General features: G+C 44.1%; 1 protein-coding gene across 1 annotated transcript in view; it reads left to right on the top strand.

The window, feature by feature from the left end:
• The first annotated feature begins 14,770 nt into the window (after nucleotides 1-14,770).
• Nucleotides 14,771-21,647, top strand: part of ZHX2 (zinc fingers and homeoboxes 2) — a 41,658-nt gene continuing 34,781 nt past the window's right edge. Inside the window, exon 1 of the mRNA XM_072151239.1 lies at nucleotides 14,771-15,101. The gene's annotated coding sequence lies outside the window, so the exon portion shown is untranslated. The remainder of the gene's footprint in view (nucleotides 15,102-21,647) is intronic.

The raw sequence follows: 21,647 nt of genomic DNA, 5'->3' as shown, positions 1-21,647 counted from the left end.
GAGTGCACAGCAGTGTGAGGACACACCCCCTAGTGCACATAGAGCAGCTACAACCTGGAATATAAATTCATATTTCACCGTCCTGCTGCTACTAACAACATACATAAAGATATGATTCCAAATCTATCTGGGGACAATACCTAACACTGGCTGCAGAGAGTTCAGAGCCCAGCAGTGTGAGGGCACGCCGCCAAAGGCTACAATCCTGAAGAATAAATGCATATTTCACAGTTCTGCTGCTACTAACAACATACACAAAGATATGATTCCAAATCTATCCGGGGACAATACCTAACACTGGCTGCATAGAGTTCAGAGCACAGCAGTGGGAGGGCTTGCCACCAGAGGCTGCAATCCTGGAATATTAATCCATATTTCACAGTCCTGCTGCTACTAACAACATACACAAAGATATGATTCCAAATCTCTCCGAGGACAATACCTAACACTGGCTGCAGAGAGTTCAGAGCACAGCAGTGTGAGGGCTTGCCACCAGAGGCTACAATCCTGAAAAATGAATCCATATTTCACAGTCCTGCTGCTACTAACAACATACACAAAGATATGATTACAGAGGCCAAATCCTACAACCCTGATTGCAAAAAGGCGAAGTTTATACAAATTATGCTTGGAAAGGGAAGTTTTGGGTAATTTGAGGGTAGTCCCGGTCAGGTCAGGGGCAGGGCTTACATAGTGTGTGTACAAGGCCCAAACCCCAAGGCTTACACATACCTGAATTCTGGATTTCCATAATATATTTGTTGCAGCCTTTAGCCACGCCCCTTCTTTTTGTTGCACCCTTTAGCCACATCCCTTCTTTTTGTTGCAGTATTTAGCCACGCCCCTTCTTTTTGTTGCAGTCTTTAGCCACGCCCCTTTTTTTGTTGCAGTCTTTAGCCACACCCCTTCTATGAATCATCATAGATATTGATGCCAGTACAAATGATACATATCAATCATTCTAATGTAATTTTTGGGGCTCTCTTTGGTGCACAGCTCGCCCTCCTCGCACCGGCAGACGACGCGTTCTCACATTCTCTATAAATTTGCATAAATTATATCCTCGGCCTGCAAAAAAAAAAAAACCTGAAGCGTCAGACAGTTCCTGGGGCTTACCGCATGCACCGCGGTAATGAAGTGCATAATATAATCCGGCATTAATTATAAATATTACCTCAGGTCATTCATTAAAGCCCTTCATCCGGTGAAGAGTGCAAGGCTGAGCAGAAAAATCCCAGGAAAAAACCTGCCGGATTCTGCAAAATTATCGCCTCTTAACCCTTTCATGCAATCACAGGATGACATTTACAAGTGCGGGCTGTTAAACACAGCGGTTGAACCTTATTGACCCTATTAAAGGTGATGTCCATGACTTTCAGATGCATTTGGTACTAGTAAAGCGCCACATGCTGTGTAGTGGCCAGAAAAGGTACTGCAAGCTGAGCCACATTGCAGTTTATAGCAATGAGCTTGCAGAACCTTGCCCAGCAGGTCCACAAAGACCCCATTACCTCCATCCCGGTCCCATCCAGGCAATTCACTAGCCTCAACAGTCAGTATAATGTGCCATAAGCTGTGATCATTGAGGCCAGTGATTGGTTCGACCAGACAGGATTGGCTGCACCAATGGACCGGGTTAGTGTTGGTTCCTTAACACCTCACCCGGCCATCAGTGGACTTTCAATCCAGTCTGGGAGACACATTTAAAGGAAATCTACCACCAAAATCCATCCTGATAAACCAGGGACATTACTCATACATCCAGGCACTGGGGCTGTGGTATGTTTTTATATTTGTCATCCATGGCCTCCTTCCTTCTAAAATCAACTTTTAAAACTATACTAATGAGCCCGAAGGGTTCCTGGGGTGTTACCAGAGCCCCTCCATGCTGTAGCCTCACGGGCTGTTACACTGTGCCGAAGCACTACCCCCCCCCCCCTTCCATTGTGTGCTGAAACTTCCTCTGCTGCAGTGATATTATATCAGGCAGAGGGTGAGGAGTGCTGAGGGAGCAGGGGGGAAGGGAAACAGTGCAAGAACCTGCAGTACAGTAACACCCCCTGGAGCCTTTTAGGCTCATTAGCATAATTATAAAAGTTGCTTTTAGAATAAAGGTGACCATAGATAACAAATATGAGAAGTTCTCCTCAACAGTGTAACAGCATGTAAAACTACAGCATGGAGAGTCTCTGGTAAAACCCCCAGGAGCCCTTCTGGTTCAGTAGCATGATTTTAAAAGGAAGGAGGCCATGGATAACAAATATAAGAAAATACCACAGTCACGGTGCCTGGATCTATGAGTCCTTGATTTATCATTATGTATTTGGATGGTAGATTTACTTTAAAGGGAACCTGTCATCAGATTTTTTTCCCCATTAAACTACTACCCCACTCAGGTAGGATATGAAATGTCCTTTCAATATTTCTCTTTCACCGCTTTTACCTCTAAAATCTCCTCCATAGTCATATGAAAACAAGCAGAGAAGAGTCATATTTTACCTGAGAAGAGTCCAGTTTAGAGGCTGCAGGGTGAGAGTCACTTCAGACGCTCCTATCTTCGGTTCTATAATGTGTATTTCTTGTATTTTCTTATTTCTTTTTCTTATTTATTCAGAGTAAGAGAATTATTGGAGATATTTGGGTAAATACTTTCTAGTGTTTTAACATTAGTTTTAGATTTCATATCAAAAAGTGACCAATGTGTGTGTAATAATAACATATAAGATTTTTCTTTGTTTTTTTTTTTTAAACATCGGAATGCATCGCTAAAAAATATGAAAAACATCCACAAAATTATTTGTATTGACAAGTGGCCCTTGCACCTTTCCCAGTAAATCATTGACCCATTTTGAGCCGTTCTGCTTTAATAAGTAGCAATAAACAAGACATTAAGGGTTAAAGTCTTATTCATCTAATCACATATGAGGGGGTTGTCCCTACAAAGTCCTTCTCATATGCCCATAGGGCCAATGGCTCCTGGACCACATGCCAGAATCTGTAAAATCCCCCTTCACCCCTCAACCCACCTACCATGTTCCACGGTCATACATTGAAATGTGGCATGTGAACATAAATAAGGGGAGCGATGAAGACCATGAAGAATTGATGATTCTTTACACTAAGGTTTTGTTACAATTTAACAGATTATTAAAAGCCAGAAAGAGAAAAGTTCGCCTAGATCATTTATTGGGAGACGGGAAAGCAGTACTATCTGTGCCAGGCTAAATTTTACATATAGAGCAGCAGTACTATCTGTGCTAGTATTATGTGCAATTAGAGAAGAGGAACCAGTACTATCTGTATCAAGAAAATATATAAGGACAGACAAAGAGGAAGTACTATCTGTGCAGGGATAATTATTACAAGAGCAGATAGGGCAGCAGTACTATCTGTGCTAGTATTATGTGCAATTAGACCCCGGGACCAGTACAGTCTATATCAACATAATATATAAAAATAGGCAAAGAGGCAGCACTATCTGTGCCAAGATAATTTTTACAAGGTCAGAGAGAGAAGCAGTAATATCTGTGCTACTATTATGTGCATTTACAGAAAGGGAATCAATACTATCTGTATCAAGAAAATATATTAAGGGCGATCAAAGATGAAGTATTATATATTATGTTTACAGTATGTTCAATTAGAGACAGGGAATCTATATCAACACAATATATATAGGCAGACAGAGAGGCAGTACTATCTGTGCCAAGCTAATTTTACAAGAGCAGACAGAGCAACATTACTATCTGGGACAGGGATCCAGTACTATCTGTATCAATACAATTTATATGGGCAGAAAGGCAGTACTATCTGAGCTTACATTATGTTCAATTAGAGATAGAGAACCAGTACTATCTGTATCAATACAATTTATAAGGGCAGACAGTACTATATGTACATACAGTTCAGTAAAGCCAAGTAGAGGCAGGGTATCGTTACCATCTGTGCCAGTATTATTTACAAGGGGAGACAAGGAGGCAGCACTATCTCTACCTGCATCATATTCCAGTAGGAACAGGAAATCAGTGCTGACTGTAACAACATCATAGAAACAAGGATTTAGTACCATCTGTGCCAGCATAATTTAGGGCAGGCAATGAGGGAGTACTTTCTGTGGCTACATCATTAAGGACAAACAATGATGCAGTACTATCTGTGCCAGCATAATTTAGGGCAGGCAATGAGGGAGTACTTTCTGTGGCTACATCATTAAGGACAAACAATGATGCAGTACTATCTGTGCCTACATCATTAAGGACAGACAATGATGCTGTGCCTACATAATTAAGGACAGACAACGAGGCAGTACTATCTGTAATTACATTATGTTGCGTAGAAAAGAAGTCAGTACTATCTGTCTGTACCCACCTAATTTACCAGGACAGACAGGAAGGCAGTACTATCTGTACCTAACATGTTTATGGTAGGAACAAGGAGCCAGTACTGTCTGTTATACTATTTATAGGAAGACAATGTATCCTGTGGCTACTAGACATAAAGGTAGAGAGAACTATAACATTTATATACAGAGACAAGAAGCCAGTACTATCAGGGCCTTTCATTGCTGGACACATAATAGACGTTGGTGAAATATTCTGATTCTACAGTCAGTTGCCAACACAAACATACAGTCAGAAATGCCAAGTGCTAGAGATATTGTGCAAAGTCCAGCTCCACAGCGATGACTGGAGAGTCAAGGGCCTTCCGTATGTTTCCAAGCCCGGTGCCAGAGATATTTTATCCTGGTGCCAATATTCTGTCATTCCCATGGCCACTGGTTTCTCATTATAATAATTCCTTTATTTATATAGCGCACACAGATTCCGCAGCGCTGCACAGAACTTGCCAAATCAGTCCCTGTCCCCAATGGGCTCACAATTCAATCAACCTACCAGTATGTTTTGGAGTGTGGGAGGAAACCGGAGAACCCGGAGGAAACCCACGACAACACGGAGAACATACAAACTCTTTGGTCTAGATGTTGACCCTGGGACTTGAACCCAAGTCCCCAACGCTGCAAGGCTGTAATGCTAACCACTAAGCCACCGTGCCACGCTCATGTGTAGCGGCTGGGCTGAGTCACTGCCCCTCTATGTGAATGGGAGGTAATGTGCAGTAACCTGGTGTGACCACTACATAGAGATTGGAGCTGTCTGCTTCCACTTCACTTCTCTTTATCACTGGATCGTCAATGAATTCTGGAAAAAAAGGATATGTATCCTAGGCAAGTATTTACTGGCAGCCACCACTAGGGGAAGCTAGCTGCTCTATGTCAATTTATAATGCTGTATAACAAATGCATGTTGTGAGCTCCACCTAGTGGTGACTGGAGACAGTGTAGATTTTATGCAGTTTTTAAGACATCCTGCGGTCAGTGGCTCCCATTAACCCCTGTTTGTCTGTGCTGGTGCTCAGGGGAGGTCTACCCCTATGTCAGTCATTGATGTATCGTACATGCTCTACCAACTTTATAACTGTCCATGCATAGTTGGCAAGTATAACCATATGTAAAGGTCACCACTGAGGCTGGCGATTGGCCGGAGAGGTAAGTTAGCCTCATTTGACAACAGCTATTTATGCCCTCTGGTATATTCACTTCTTACTAAGCACACTGCCATACAAAGTATAGTGGTTGTTCTTGGTATTGCAGCTTAGTCCCATTCCCTGGAGTTGCAGACTGACGAGTTAACACATGGATGTGTCGTAAATAATCCGTGCTCGCCGCACCAGGCTACCGATTAGTGAGGGCTGTCGCACCCCTGCTGGTCTTGATCAATTGATCAACTATCCTAAGGAAAGAAGATTCATTTAGTACAACAAAAAAAAAACTGATTTTACCCCACTAAACTACTTGCAGCCCCCTCAGGTAGGGGGTGAAATGTCCTTTTATAGAATTCCCTCTTTTATGTGAAATCTCCCATTTACCTATTAAAAAAAAAATCTTCCCCAAAGTCAGGCAAATTTGACTCTTCTTATCTCATTTTTTATATGAGATGAGTCAAGTTTTGTGGTTGCAAGGCCAGTGTCACTTCAGGAGCCCCTATCTCCTATTCTATAGTGTCTACATATATGAATTTTGTATCTTATACATATTAGATAATGATCTAATTTTTCAGACTTATGGCTTTATACGCTACAGAACCAGAGATAAAGGCAGCTAAAGACATAATTGGAAATGCAAAGACCCAGCTCTGCCTTTTAACTGCCTGTATCTCAGATTCTACAGTACACAGACCATAAGCTTGATTGGTTCTGGTAGATGAGATCCTTATCTTTAATATGTCACCAGCAGCATGTTTCTAGGTGCTATAGAAGATGATAGGGGCTTCTGAATTGACACCCCCCTGCAACTACTAAACGTGACTCATCTCAAGTGAAAACGGGTTGAGAACAGTCATATTTGCCTGACATTGGAGGAGATTTTTTTTTATAGGTAAAGGGATGAGATATTACATAAAAGAGGGAATTCTAGAAAGGACATTTCATACCCTACCTAAGGGGGGTAGTTGTTTAATGAGGTAAAAATGACAGATGATAGGTTCCCTTTAAAGGAAATCTACCATCCAAATCCATCATGATAAACCAGGGACATTACTCATAGATCCAGGCACCGGGACTGCGATAATCTTCTTATATTAGTAATCCATGGCCTCCTTCTTTCTAAAATCAACTTTTAAAACTATACTAAAGAGCCAGAAGGGCTCCTGGGGTGTTACCAGAGCCTCTCCGTGCTGTAGCTTCACATGCTGTTACACTGTGCAGGAGAACTTCTTATATTTGTTATCTATGGTCTCCTTCCTTCTAAAAGCAACTTTTATAATTATGCTAATGAACCTGAAGGGCTCCAGGGGGTGTTACCAGAGCTTCTCTGTACTGCAGCTTCACAGGTTCTTGCACTGTGGGGGGCTGGTGGTTAAGTGGGTTAAAACCTGGTGACAGGTTCCCTTTAAGGTAGCTTTAATGCTTAAAGGCACTCGAATGTTGCATTTCAAGCCCTAGCATTTCCCTTTAAATGTAGTTAGGGGGGCACTATATTGCTAGGGGTAGGGGGCATTAGGGAATTGCTATATATGCCGTTCCTGGATGTATGTGAGCGGCTGGGAAGGTGGGGGCTTCACTGGAATTCTGTGGACAAGTGTAGGATACATTGTAGCGGAGGGATCACCTGGCTACCGCCTGCATCTTAATGAGGGACATCCCACGGTTTGGTGTCGGCGCTGATTAATGAGCGCTGCCATTTTCCAGGTCATTCTGCTGCAGGAATATTAAAAATAGTTCTGCCGCATTTTATTCCGCCCGCTCCATATGTTGCGTTTGCTTAGTTCACACTTCTGCAGCTTTTCCGTGGATGTTTCTACAGAAAACATCTGCTTCCATCTTCTCCATGAACTGTTCCCTGCGCCGCCGTGTTCCCCAAAAACGGGGACTCCCCTCCCCCCAACCTCCGTTAACGAAAAGGGAATTGATGCAGAGTGTGGCAGTCAAGCATATGGCGGTATTATTTTGGCAGGTGCATTATTGTTACATATGTGCATATGTCATAGGGGCAGCCAATAGCTCAGAAGTGGTATATACCACAGTCTAGACTGGTGACTACCAGGCTGTTAGGAGGACATCCAATGGCATCCGGCTTCCTGGGGATGGCGCTATAGAAACCCCCTACACAACAAGCACCTTAAGTGTTTATAGACTATATCCATGTCCAGGGACAATGACAATCCATATATCCCAGGTGCCTCAATACAGATAGTCAACCACTCTGTTCTGCCCCCTAGTAGCCAAAAGAGTCAGTGCAGTTACCAGCTCCAGGGGACTGGCACGTTTCCTCCACACCTCCCCTATACATACACATACTCGGCTGGACTAAGCATGATTGTGTTATCATCCAGACAGGAATAAGCTACTGCTACACACTTTTAGCTACTCCCCCTGCACAATGGGGTTGTGTCCTCACACTGCTGTGCTCTTAGCTCTTTGAAATGAGAGCAGTTTCCAGATACATTTAGCTTTTCCAAGTGCACTTCTCACACTGTTGTGATCTTTGCTCTCTGCATTCAGAGCTGTTCCCAGACATGTTTAATTTCCTCAAGTGCGATGGGGTTGTCCTCACACTGCTGTGCTCTTAGCTATCTGCATTGAGAGCAGTTTTCAGATACTTCTAGCTTTTCAAAGTTCACTGGCTGTTCTCCTCACACTGCTGTGCTCTTAGTTCTCTGCATTTAGCACTGTTCCCAGACACGTTTAGTTTCTGCAAGTTCACTGGGGGTTATCCTCACACTGCTGTGCTCTTAGCTATCTGCATTGAGAGCATTTTACAGATACCTTTAGCTTTTTCAAGTTCACTGGCGGTACTCCTTACACTGCTGTGTTCTTAGCTCTCTGCATTTAGTGCTGTTCTCAGACACGATTCACTTCTGTAACTGCACTGGGGGTTATCCTCACACTGCTGTGCTTTTAGCTCTCTGCATTTAGCGCTGTTCCCAGACACGTTTAGTTTCCGTAAGTGCACTGGCGGTTATCCTCTCACTGCTGTGCTCTTAGCTATCTGCATTCCGAGCAGTTTCCTGGTACCTTTAGCTTTTACAAATTCACTGGTGGTTCTCCTCACACTGCTGTGCTCTTAGTTCTCAGCATTTACCGCTTTTCCCAGACATGTTTAGCTTCCGCAAGTGCACTGGGGGTTAGCCTCATATTGCTGTGCTCTTAGATCTCTGCACTGAGAGCTGTTCCCAGACACGTTTAGCTTCCTCAAGTGCCATGGGGTTGTCTTCACACTGCTGTGCTCTTAGCTCTCTGCATATAGAGGTGTTCCAGGACACATTTCGCTTCCTCAACTGCACTGGGGGTTCTTCTCACACTTAGGTTTTCTTAGCTGTCTGCATTTAGAGCTGTTTCCCAGACACGTTTACCTTTTCCAAGTTTACTGGCGGTTCTCCTCACACTGCTGTGCTCTTAGCTATCTGCATTCAGTTACCAGATACATTTAGCTTTTCCAAGTTTACTGGCGGTTCTCCTCACACTGCTGTGCTGTTAGCTGTTTGCATTTAGCGCTGTTTCCAGACATGTTTAGCTTCTGTAAGTGCACTAGCTCTCTGCACTGAGCTCATTCCCTCTGCTCTGATTTAATAACTGTAGCAGGTTTCTGGTTTAATATGATATCAGTCACACAGAGCACTGGTGTCTTAATGAAGAGAGCTAAGAGCACAGCAGTGTGAGGACACAATTGCATTTTGCTCAGACTTATAAGTCAGATTTTTACAGTCCTGGTTAGTGACATGGACTGTCAGTTTTTGACACATTGCAATCAGCATTTATGTGTTTTCAGGAAGAATGGGAGAATAAGTCGTGGCCAACTCCAAATGAGGACCAAAGGATTGAACATGTTGAGATTCCACTGCCCAATCTTTCCATAACATCTGTTGTTGAGGGACTGTCGGGGACCCCTCATATATTAGATGGTCATCCGCCCCTCACAAATGCAAAATTAATCACTTGTCCAGGCAGAATCCCCCAAAAATCCTAGTCTCCTTTACATTGAAGGGAATTGCGCTGCCTCTGGGAACATGTGACTGCAGACTATTACTGGAGACAGAAGGGATGTGCCGACGGATGTTCAAGGACATCTCCACCTTCTCTTCCTGGAAACCCCTCTCCGCCATGACTTGACGCTAAGTCTCATCCTGCATACATAATACATGGGCAGCGCTCTGCCAGCGGGTGCATTACCAGCCTGGATGACCCTATTATAGGAGCATGGGCGCATCTCCTGCTGTGTGGGGGGAGGCGAGATCCTCACCCCCTGATCCCAAACCAACATGATTCATAGCCCCCCTGACTGTTATTATTACACTGGGTGTAAGTGCTGTGTGGCTGGCATTGTGAAGGGTTAAGTGACTGGCACGGTTTAGGAATATTTTGCATACAAAGTTAAGGGGGTACATGGCAGATGCTGGTGATATTGGACATGTTAATGGAACTGCATGTGGGTGGCACTGCTAGGGGCTTGTAGTTGGTGCTGATAAGGACCCAGCACTATTATTGGTCAGTGCTGCGGATTATGGACACATGGCCAACTTGTAAGAAACCTGTTGAAGGCACGGTTAGGGTGCATGTTCCTGGCACAGTTTGTTGGTATGGGACTGGCACTGTTAAGTAAAATGTGGTTGGCACTGCTAGGGTACATGTTCTCTGCACAGATCATAGTATATAAGATTGGAAAAGTATGCAACTCCAACCTATAAGATTGGGGGTATGAGACTGGCACTTTTAAGTAACATGTGGTTGGCACTGTTAAGGTGAATGTTCTCCTCACAGTTTGGGGGTATAGGACTGTTAAGTATTGTGTGGTTGGCACTGATAGGGTGCATGTTCTTGGCACAGTTTGGGGATGTGGGACTGGCACTGTTAAGGAACATGTGGTTGGCACTGTTAGGGTGCATGTTTTCTGCACAGCTTGGGGTATGGGACTGTCACTGTTAAGTCACATATGGTTGGCACTGTTAGGGTGCATGTTCCCTTCACACATTGGGGTATGGGACTGGCACTTAAGAAAAATGAAGTTGGCCCTAATATGGTGCATATTCTCCTCACAGTTTTGGGTAGGGGACTGGCACTGTTAAGTATCATGTGTTTGACACTGTCAGGGTGCATGTTCTCAACACACTTTGGGGTGAGGGACTGGCACTGCTAAGGAACGTCTGGTTGGCACTGATAGGGTGCATGATATTGGCACAGTTTGGGGATATGGGACTGGCACTGTTAAGGAACATGTGGTTGGCACTGTTATTGGTGAATATGTCTGCTGACAATGGAAATGTGGATGGCACAGTTGGTAAACAGCATGTGACGGGTACTGTTAGGGGCATGTGTTTGATATTCTATAGGGGTTTGGCTCTGTGACTGGGATACATCACTTATAAAAATGGGCACGTAAATGGCAATGTTATAAGTAGCCTGTGGCATGTGGCTGGCACTGTTAGGGGTTATGTGACTGGTGCTGTTCGTAGGCATATGGTTGGCAACGTTAAAGGCATGTAATGGGGCTGATACTGGTAATGAACTAAGCTACAGATGCTGCTGAAGAGCAGTAAAGAGAAATTAGACGGGCACAGGGCTGGCACTGCCAGGGGAAGATGTGGCTGCATTGTTGGTACATTGTGGTTCATGTTACTAGTACGGCAAGTGGTAATAAAGTTTGCACTGCTACAGCGTGAGCTGCTGGAAGGGTTAGCAAGCATATGGCTGGCACAGATATGTGGGCACAGCAATCACACTGGCATGAATAGCAGGTGTATAGGCAGCATGTGCCTGACACCCCCTTTGTAGGCTCCTGTATACGCTCCATACTATATACAATACTATATTATTACACTCCAGGCCCCGGCAGCAGCTGATGGCAGAGCTCCTCGGCCAGGGACGTAATTATCCTACTATATCTTGTGTATTAGACCGCGGATAAGGGAAATGACCCCCTGCCCTCTAGCACCCTATCAATAACACATCCGCCTGTATTCTCACAATTTTGTGTCCCTACAGCCACCACTAGGAGGAGCTCTTTTTCTATTTTATCTCTCCTGTAGATGCCAGAGCAGTTTCCAATGGTCAATGATAAAATTCTGTCTGCCTATTTCTCCCACTAGAGGGAGCTCACGTAATGACCTGCAGAAGTATAACAAAAACCCTTCTATCCCTGTAATTTCTGGGGTCATCATTGGTCTCCCTTTATCTTAGTGTGGCCACGGGCTTCGGAGCCACGTGACGGCACAATACTGTCTCATCATTGGCTGGGAATTTGATTCGATTTTTCTGAGACTTTTCCGCAGGTGGGTGGGTTTTCGTACCCATAAAGTGAGTGGCATGTCCCGGGCATGGATGGGCACAGTGAATGTGTCTTGGGACGGCAAATGTCGCAGTTTTGCGCCTGTCAGCAGTCAAAAAAAATCCAGCCAACCTGGCACCAACTGTAAAGCCCGGTGCCACCTAGGTGCAGCTGCAGTAATTATCAGCAATCTCCGCGCTGGCATCTGCTGCGTCTAAATGAGTTCCATGCGCGGCGGCGTCCTCCTCCAGCACACAAAGGGAGTGCCAGGTAGAGCTGCCTCTCACCAGGCGATGCCATGCCTGAACGTTCCCAGCACCCACCCCCAGCGCTGGCGGATGATTCACTCCCCTGAAGTTGTATCTGTAGCTGGGTGACATCATCACGCCATAGCAGCAGCTGACCCCCTCCTCTGGCTCCAGCCCGCTGGCCTCCGAGGAGATCATGTGACCCATCTGCATGCCCCAAATCCAGCTAACCCCTCACTGCCCGGCGTGCAGCGTCCAAGAGACTCGCCATCCTCCCTGCAAACTGATTACATGACCCATCGAGGACAGAGATAGTTAACCCCTTATTTAAGAAACCCATCCAGAAGCTGTAGCGTGACTTAACCCTGTGGTGACCACAAAGCTAAAAAATCTGGAAACGGGGAACTGTATCCTCTGCGTGCCCCAAATACACTTAACCCCTTCAGTGCCGGCTGTGTATAATTTACCTACTTGAGAGCACCAGAAATTTTAGATCCATTCTGCCAATGCGATTATTTAACCCCGCAAAGACCACATAGCAAAAACATCACAAGGTTAAAACTATTGTTAACCCTTCATGCGTCAGGAGATCAGAGGCACTCTTTCATTTAACCCCTTCTTGACCATTAAATTGGAGACACCGAATATAAATGTGACAACCGCATCCACATATCCACCAAAGGTGCACATTTTAACCCCCAGGAGATATCTAGAATTTTTGAGTTTGATTATTTAACCCCCTGGTGACCATGAAGCAAGTCGACACAATGCCACAATATTCGGATGCTGCAGAAGAGTAATGATGCTCAGTAGCTAAATCGTGAATATTTATATTCCAGGACTGTAGTTCTTTCAGTGAACTGGGGGCATGTCCTCACACTGCTGTGTTCTGCTGTAGTATACAACTTTTTCTCAGAGCAGAAGGAATGGTTAGGAGCAGTTCAATGCAAGGAGCTAAGAGCACAGCAGTGCGAGGACACACCCCCAAGCTACAATCCTGGAATATTTAAATCCTTATTTCATAGTTTTGCTGCTACTAACAATATACACAAAGGTCTGATGACACAGATCTCCAGTGACAATACTGAACACTCTCTAAAGAGAACATAGAGCACAGCAGTGTCAGGAAATGTTGGTCGTGCATTCAGAGAAGTTAAAATCTGAGAATATAAATCACAATTTCACAGTCCTGCTGCAAATAAGAAATATGCACAAAGGTCTGATTACACATCTCTACAGAGAGCACAGCAGTGTGAGGACACGTCCCCCCGATTATTATCCTAGAACAGTGATGGCTAACCTATGGCACTGGTGCCAGAGGTGGCACTCAGAGCCCTTTCTGTGGGCACTCAGGCCATCACCAGAGATGACTCCCGGTATCTTCCTGCAGTCCCAGACAGCACAGGACTTGCTGTGCACAGAGCTATTTTAAAGTGACAGCTCTACCTGGGACTATTTTCTGCTTTATTGGTGTCCTCAGGGTGATGGTATCAATGTTGGCACTTTGCGATAAATAAGCGGGTCTTTGTTGTAGTTTGGGCACTCAGTCTCTAAAAGGTTCGCCATCACTGTCCTAGAATATTAATCCATATGTCAGTCTTGATGCGACAAACAACTCACACAAAGGTGTGATTACACATCTCTCCATGGACAATGCTGAACACTCTTTGCAGAGAACACAGAGCACAGCAGTGTGAGGACACACCCCCAGTGCATTCTGAGAAGCTACTTCCCAGGAATATAAATCCATATATCACAGTCCTGTGACCATCACTACATTTTAACCTGCAAACATGTGATCTGTGGAGCCTGATATGGGTTAAACCCCTCGATATCCAGGAAGCGGCACCAATAAACAAGATCATGTGACCTAGTCTACAAATTAACCCCTGGTTATCCAGGACGTCACACAGAGGTGTCAGTAAACAAGAGTGTGTGGGATGGGGGACATGATTGTTAACCCATAAGAGCCTGAAAGAGCCTCCGCAATATACTCACCATTCTTCCCATAAGATTATTTAACCCTTTAATGTCCATATACTAGAATCCACAAACAAGAGAACCCACTTACCCATTATTCCACCCCCCAGCAGTGCCAAATTTTAACCCATAATAGCCCAGGATTCCTCTATTCTATTATCTCTGTATTCAGCAGTGGGACACTATTTAACCCCTTGTGGTGTAAAAAAAATTGAAGTGGAAGTAAAATTTATCCCCCAATAGTCCATGATATACTTTTTTCTCCAAGCTTCACTGATAAGTGACTTTTACGTAGTAGGCAGTTTTTTTGTTGTTTTTTAACCCCCTACTCACCCCACCAGAGACTTTTGCTCTCTGCAGATTTAACCCCTTGCCTGCCAACCATGCAGTAAACAAGCCGGGTCACGTGATCAAGCTTCACCCCCCCCCCCCCCTCCCCTCTTGACATGTGTTTGTTTAACCCCTTGTCGCCTGCTTATGCGGATGGGCATTGTGTGCCATGTGCCCCCCCTCCCCTCCATACACACGTGGTCAGGATCAACAGTTTGCAGCTCTCCTCCTGACACCATGAACTTTTTTTTTTATTTTTTCCCCTCCTTCTAACAGATCCCTAAGAAGAAGATCATATAGAATGGTGTGTCCAGGGATCAGCCGATCAGATCGGTTACAATAATAGCCCCCCTGTTTATGGGGCAGGTTACGCCCAACTCCCCCCCACCACACTCCTCCTCCCTCTTCCTTCCCCTCCTCACAATGGGAGCTCAATGCAAATCACCAGTGCGCAACTTTGCGCAAGAACTGAGCTACGATCCAGGGTGAAGTGCGGGTGGTATCGTATGCAAATCCGTCTGCTGACGTTACAGATCATGTGGGTTTTGGCGTAGATTCCCCACTGATCGAGGATTTTTTTTGCTGCTTCTTTGCGCCGCTGCCGTGTGCGGCTGGGGGGGCCGTTAGAACGTTTGCGTTTCCCGGCGTCCTGTCACACGGATACATTGTAGCGGCCAACGGTTCCATCGCGCGGATACATTGTATCACGTCACCGGGAGCCGCAGGTAAGAAACTTCCTGGCATCGGGGGGGTTGCTTGTATGTGTTTGTGACTGTTTTGATGCACCGGACCCGACCCGACACCAGTTCACTGACACGTGAGAGGTCACCGATCAGCGATCAACTTTGGAGGCTCCCGCGTGTTCAGTAACTGGCGGGGGGCAGCGGCGCCTGGTATCAGGGGCTACAACTCTACATATCCGGGGCACTGCCGCCCCGCTGGGGGATCGGGTCCAACTTTGTCGCCGATCAGATCGGGGAGGACAGTAAAAACCGATCTACGATTCCCTATGTCGACATAAGCAACAGAAAATATGGCGTCGGCTGTCGATAGGGCGTTACGTAGAGGCTGCTCAGAGCTCGGCTCCTGCTTTCATCATTGCTGCAAATACTGGAAGGGAGGCGGGGGGAGCTTGGGAAAGTTTTTCTCCCGGGTTTGTTAAGGGTTAACACCACCCCCCCTTTCCTAAATTTGGGGTTGTTTTGGCTGTGATGTGATTGTAGAAAGCAATGACGCGGTGCAGACCCCTCCTCAGCTGCAGGGAGGGGGGGAAGGAGCTGGAGATCATCCACAGGGGTAGTTTAAGGGGTTAAGGGGACTCCCTGGGAGTCAGAGGGAGGGATCGGGAACATGAAGTTAGGGTAAATATTACCCCTAGAGTCCTAAAGTTCATTCAAGTCCTCCCATAGGGGCTCTGTAGTGGGGGGATGTAATAGTGCTGAGTTGACGCAACTTGCGGCGCGGTTTGATGCGTATACAGACACTTTAGGAACTTTATATAGTCTGTGCCTCACTATGGTGGCGTATGGATAAAACGTGTCAACAGTGGTGTAACCCGGGGATATTTAGCTCGATTATTTTTTTCGTTAACACGCCCTCCCACCCCTTTGCGGATATAACCGCAGTGTGACTCTAAGGCTGTATTCACACACGATGGATATTTCTAATACTGTTTTGGCTTCATTTAATTTTTCGAAACCCATACATGTTAATGCACCCTAAAAATTAAAGCGGCGTAATTCTGAGATTTGTGGTCGAATTTCTTCGGAATGCCGGATATGAGATGCTGATACTTTCTATACAACGTTGCGTTGACCCCCGTTTATCTATTGCCCCCTCGTCCCTTCTCTAATAACCCGAATCCCATTTCGGCAGCGCCATAATTGTTGCTCTTTTCTTGTAGCTTGAGAAAACTTTAAGGCTGTAGCGTCTTGTAACTTGTTCCTTGAGTGTCCCCCTCTTATTAATCTTATATAAATGACATTGTGATCTCTTCCTGGAAGCGCCCCCCGCCCCCCCTTCCTCTCTATTGTTACCCCTCCCAGACCTGTTTGATCAGCAGTTGGACCCATGCTGGGAGCACAGGGGTTAATGGATTTGGGCTGATGGATGAATGAGATGCAGTGGAGTTGTGTTTAGGAAGTGGAGTAGTGATTTGCTGTAACACTACTCCACATGATTGCTTTACTTCAAAGTTGTAAAATAAAGGGGGGGGGGGGGAAGTATTGTAGTCAAGTGTTTCCTGGAGGCTTTTGTGTGTGGAATGCTGAGCTGTGGGAATCCCGCACTGGTCACGGTTTAGGATGTTGAGATCAGTTTTTTGGATAAGTGGGTAAATAGAGGTAGCTTTTTTAGGCCGCGTTCAGACATTGCGCTTGAATTGCATTTTGAGATGATTGCGTCTCGAAGCTCCTCCCACATCTGAATGTGCATAGACAGAAACACTTGTGATCAGGAATGTTTTGTATTGTTTACCTGCTAAATAAGTGACGTTTGTACACGAACGCGAGGGTTTAGGTCTCTACACATCTGCGTTCAAGAGCGGCTCCTCCCCCTTGTGCTTGATTTGCATTTTGAAACGCCATTCAAGCGCATCCCGCGAACATGAACCTAAAGCTTCACCAATATTCACTTGGATTGACATAGATTAAATAGATCTGTGTTGTCTCACGTGGAAGTTTTTAGAACTTTATTTTGTTTTCTTCTTTGTTGCATTTGGATAGTAAACAATATGACTTCATAAAAAATAAACTTAAATAAAAATGCACTTGCACATCCGCAGATTCATTGTGTAGGTTTGCATTGTTTATGAAGATTTGTGTGCGCCGTTGCACAGGTAGGCGGGGCCTAACATTGACGACATTAAGGCCGTGTTTACGCATTGTGCTTGAATTGCATTTCGGAACACAATTTAAGCTTACATGGAATATCACCTCCCAAAACATAGATGCGCTTAGATTTGAGGGTGTGGCCACATGTAGCTCTTGCAATGCGTAGAAACGTAATTCAAGAGCCCGGGGGCGGAGCTCTGCGTGATCACCTCTACGTTTCCAGTGAAATATCTATATCGCATATGTTGTATAGCCATACCACGTACAATGTCGCTACATAAATATAATGACAGGATTTAAAAAAAAATAAATAATTTTTTTGGGCAGCCCTTTTATTGTGTCTGCGACTTCATGTCACCATTGAGGCACCATTTTTGGTAATTAAAAAAAAAAATTACATTTTTTTTTATGCTGCATTTGATACATAGTGTATACATCTCTCCGGCAAACCACATTCACTTCTCAAAAGTGGTGAAAATGTCAAATGTTGCCATTTCTCTGCATTTTTGTTTTCTTTGCAACTTTTTGATCCCAGAAGCGCCGGGCTCGATCAATCTCCTCTTTTCCTGTTTGTTTTGCTGACAAATGCTATAATTTTTGTAGTTGGTCTGTATAAGGGTTTTTATTTTTGCACGGACTGGTCAGATGTTGTGTTAATAGTGAATTAAACAACGACATACAAAGCATATTTATTTATTATGGATTTTTTATTTATTATGTTATATTATAATGTTTTATTTCCCCATAAATGTCTTTATAGTGATTGGAAAGTGGCAAGAAAAAAAAATCTACCGAAGGGCACAAAATTAAAGTTACAAAAATATCCAAATGCAACATTTTTTCTAAAACTGACCCAAAAGTATGACTTTTTTTCTGTATCTACTCTGTGGACAAGAACTTGAAAGCGCCACCTGTAACATGAAATTAAAGGGGTTGATCAGATTCCTCATTTTTCTTTATTTTTTTTATGGACCCCCAGGTAGTGTAAAAACAACTAAAACAACTTATTCTTACCTTGGCCTGACTCCTACAGACTGAAAATATTCAAGTGGTGAAAAATAACTTTGAAATGTAAACTTTAATAGTAAAAAGATAAACTCTAAAAGCATTTATAATAAAAAAAAAAAAAAAAAAAAGTTGTGGGGGTGTTGGTGCTCTCCTATCTCACCGAAGTAATGACTGGTCTCAAAAGACCAAAATCCTCAAGATAAATATGGCAAAGAAATATATATATTAAAAAAAAAAAAAAAAGACCTCACGGGGGTCTTACCACAGTTTGACAGAAAAAGAGAGTCAGTTGTTGAGCTTCTGGTCCATTTTGTGCGGAATGTAGGATATACAGGATGTACTTGAACACAAGAACATTGGAAATTTAGAGGGACGATATGAACACCCTAAACTAGTAACTGACCCTTGAGCTGAGCTTTGAAGCCCTAAATAGCTACCTGACACTAAATGGAACCGGTCACCGGACGGCTCTGCTTCATCTGCGCATGTCTGTCCGCAGATGCTGATCATGCAGGGGCCTACCGTGGTCAGCGTAACTACAAAAATGATGTATGCAGTGGGGGAAGCGATGGGGGGGAGATAATATGTGAACATGGGCAGAATTTTTTATTTGAACTGGATGCTCAATGAAGTGGTTTACCGAGGGTAGGGAAAACGCTCCTCCCTGGCCACTCCCAAGGGATTATGATTTTTTTCTGAAATGCCCAATTTTACTATAAAAACACCTTGTCAGTGTGCACTCTGTTCTCTATAAGGGACATAGGGGAACCAGAAAAGGACTCCTGGTGATAGGTTCCCTTTAAGGCACCACAGTGTGTGTAGGCCATGTGCCGTTTCCTGCAGCCCATATGACATCAACGTGTTGAGTAATTCTCACCCCGCTGAAGTCCAAAAGGTAACAACTGGCCACTTGGCAAATTCTGGCAGGAATTGTTTGCTCTAAAATTTGTGGCGTGACCGGTCGTCACGTTAATAATAATAATTCTTTTATATAGCGCCTACAGATTACGCAGCGCTGCACAAAGCACATTCCCTGCGATTGTGCACAATCTAAATCAACAACGGCGTGAGCGAGCTGCTGTGTGTGCGGATAGTTCACAGCACACAATTATGTTTGTGTGTGAGGCTTAATTTAAGTGTCTTAATTACCTGCGGGTCCATTCTGAAATGGATATTCCAACACAGCGGATGACGGACTGTTGGGCGAAAACAAAAAAAAAATGGTGGCTTGATGTCATAAAAAAATGGTGGCTTGTCGGTCATATTTCCAGCACTGAATGTTGTGCCGCACCGTCTTATGGCCATTCATGATGTTGTTACATGACTCTTATTATCATAGATGACTCTCGGAATCCATGGCCGTTAAACGTCAAGGCATCGATACACATTGGAACTTGCTTGGAACCTATCCCGATGTGGTCTCCAAGCACTGGTAACAGGAACAATAAGTATGGTGGAAGCTGCTTTACTGTGTTTTATTCTCGTGGACCATCTAGGAGTAGACAACCAGATTAAAGCTTTTCTCTGACAGAACAGTTAGTCACACACTCATCTCAAAACTATTTTTGTGGTTGGGTAAAAGAAGGTTTTGGTTCCTAGTATAGAAAATCTGGCAGACAGATCTTACCTCATGTGAAAGTCTTCCTGCTTGTGCCGAGGCCCAGCTGCCGTAGTAAAAGAAAATATCTCATCTTGAGCGGAGGGAGTCAGAATGTTTTAGGACAGTTCAGATGCCTTGTGGTTTCCTGTCCAGAGCTTGACCAAGTTCTGGAAGTCTGTAGTGTGGAGGTCTTTGGTGTAGAAAGGGGTAAGTTATTATTTATTCTCTGAAATGTTTGAGGTCCTTTAGAAGTTTGTCTTGGGTTTTGTAGAATTAAAAGATTTGGTTTAAGAGACTTGGAGTAACCCAATTATTTGTAGTGATCCAGTTGGTTCTTCTATTGAAACTGAGAGTTTTTGAAAAATTTACTCTTAATATTTGTCATATATTTTTTTGAGAGTGAGACCAAGGCCTGGTTTCCCATTGATATAATCCTTACTGGCTATGACTACATACGTTATCTCAATGGAAGGACATGTCTTCTGGTTAGTAAAGTGGTACCATGATCTTGTTGTTTGTGCTCTTTTCTCTACTCATGGTAACATAAGCCTGGCTCCTGGAAAGATCATGGGCATAGTGGGCCTCAGAGTTTACTCCTTAAGATTGGAGAAACTTTGGTTGTCTTTGATGGTCCTGTCAAGATCTGGCAGTGGGATGTCTGTTGGACAGCTTATGAAAAAGTCATCAACCACAAAATGTCCAGGTTGGTGCCACATGGTGACTAGAACAGACAATGGAAGGTTATAGGGGTCAGCTCAGATTTGCACCATCACAAATTAAGATTGTTCCAGTGGGGGATTATTTTAGCTTAGGATGCCTTGTAGAGCTCCTCTGATGAAGAGGTCAAGATGTCAAAGTATCTTGAACTGAAAGGTCAGATCCATCTAGGAGATTCCTATCGAACTTGTGTTGATTATTTTTTTTTTTTTTTTTTTTTTGATGTGCGCCACTGGCAACATTTCCATTCATTATGACTGATTTTTATAGTGTTGCTTAATCTCGTGACCTCCTTTTTTGACTTGGAGGTTCTAGCAGATGCCTTCACTTGACCACAACTCGATGGAGGAAATATTTAATGACCGTGCATTTTTATAGTAATAATTATTCTTTATATAGCGCACACAGATTACGCAGCGCTGCACAGAGCTTACCAAATTGGTCCCTGTCCCCAATGGGGGTCACAATCTAATCAACCTACCAGTATGTTTTGGCTTGTGGGCCGGAGACCCACACAAACACGGAGAGAACATTCAAACTCTTTGCAAATGTTGACCTGGGTGGAACTTTAAACCAGGATCCCAGCACTGCAAGGCTGTAGTACTACCCACTGAGCCAATGTGCTGCTGGTCTAGATACCACCTAACTCTGGTGCAGCGCGATTTATGCTGCAGAACCCTTGGCAGATGTTTCAAGACTATCTGTTCCAACAATGTTCTTGATCTGTCCTGTGCAGGAGTAAGATGTCCCAGATATTTGTCTTCTAAAATAAGTGGGCACATCTCCAACTTTCAATGCCCCAGAATCTCGTAGTACTGAGCCGTACAGATATAAAGGCAACCAGCTATTAAGTTTTAAGCTCACGACCCGTTAGTTAGTATTAGACGGAGGAAGATCTTTGAACACCACATACGAATGAGGCGGACCAAAGGCGTCCATATTTGAGCCAAAATTTGCATTACAGCTTTTCCTAAAATTGGCTTACTCTTTCACCAGCAACAAGTTGCAAAATTTTTGAGCAGATTCTATTTTGTGACTTTTTGAGTCCAGATTTCTGGAGCACAAGGCTTGATATATCGCCCCCTATGACTGTAATATACGAGGTTCTATAATAA

Source organism: Engystomops pustulosus, chromosome 5 (assembly GCF_040894005.1).
Source record: "Engystomops pustulosus chromosome 5, aEngPut4.maternal, whole genome shotgun sequence".
Classification (NCBI taxonomy): domain Eukaryota; kingdom Metazoa; phylum Chordata; class Amphibia; order Anura; family Leptodactylidae; genus Engystomops; species Engystomops pustulosus.
This window is presented reverse-complemented; position numbering and strand designations above follow the sequence as displayed.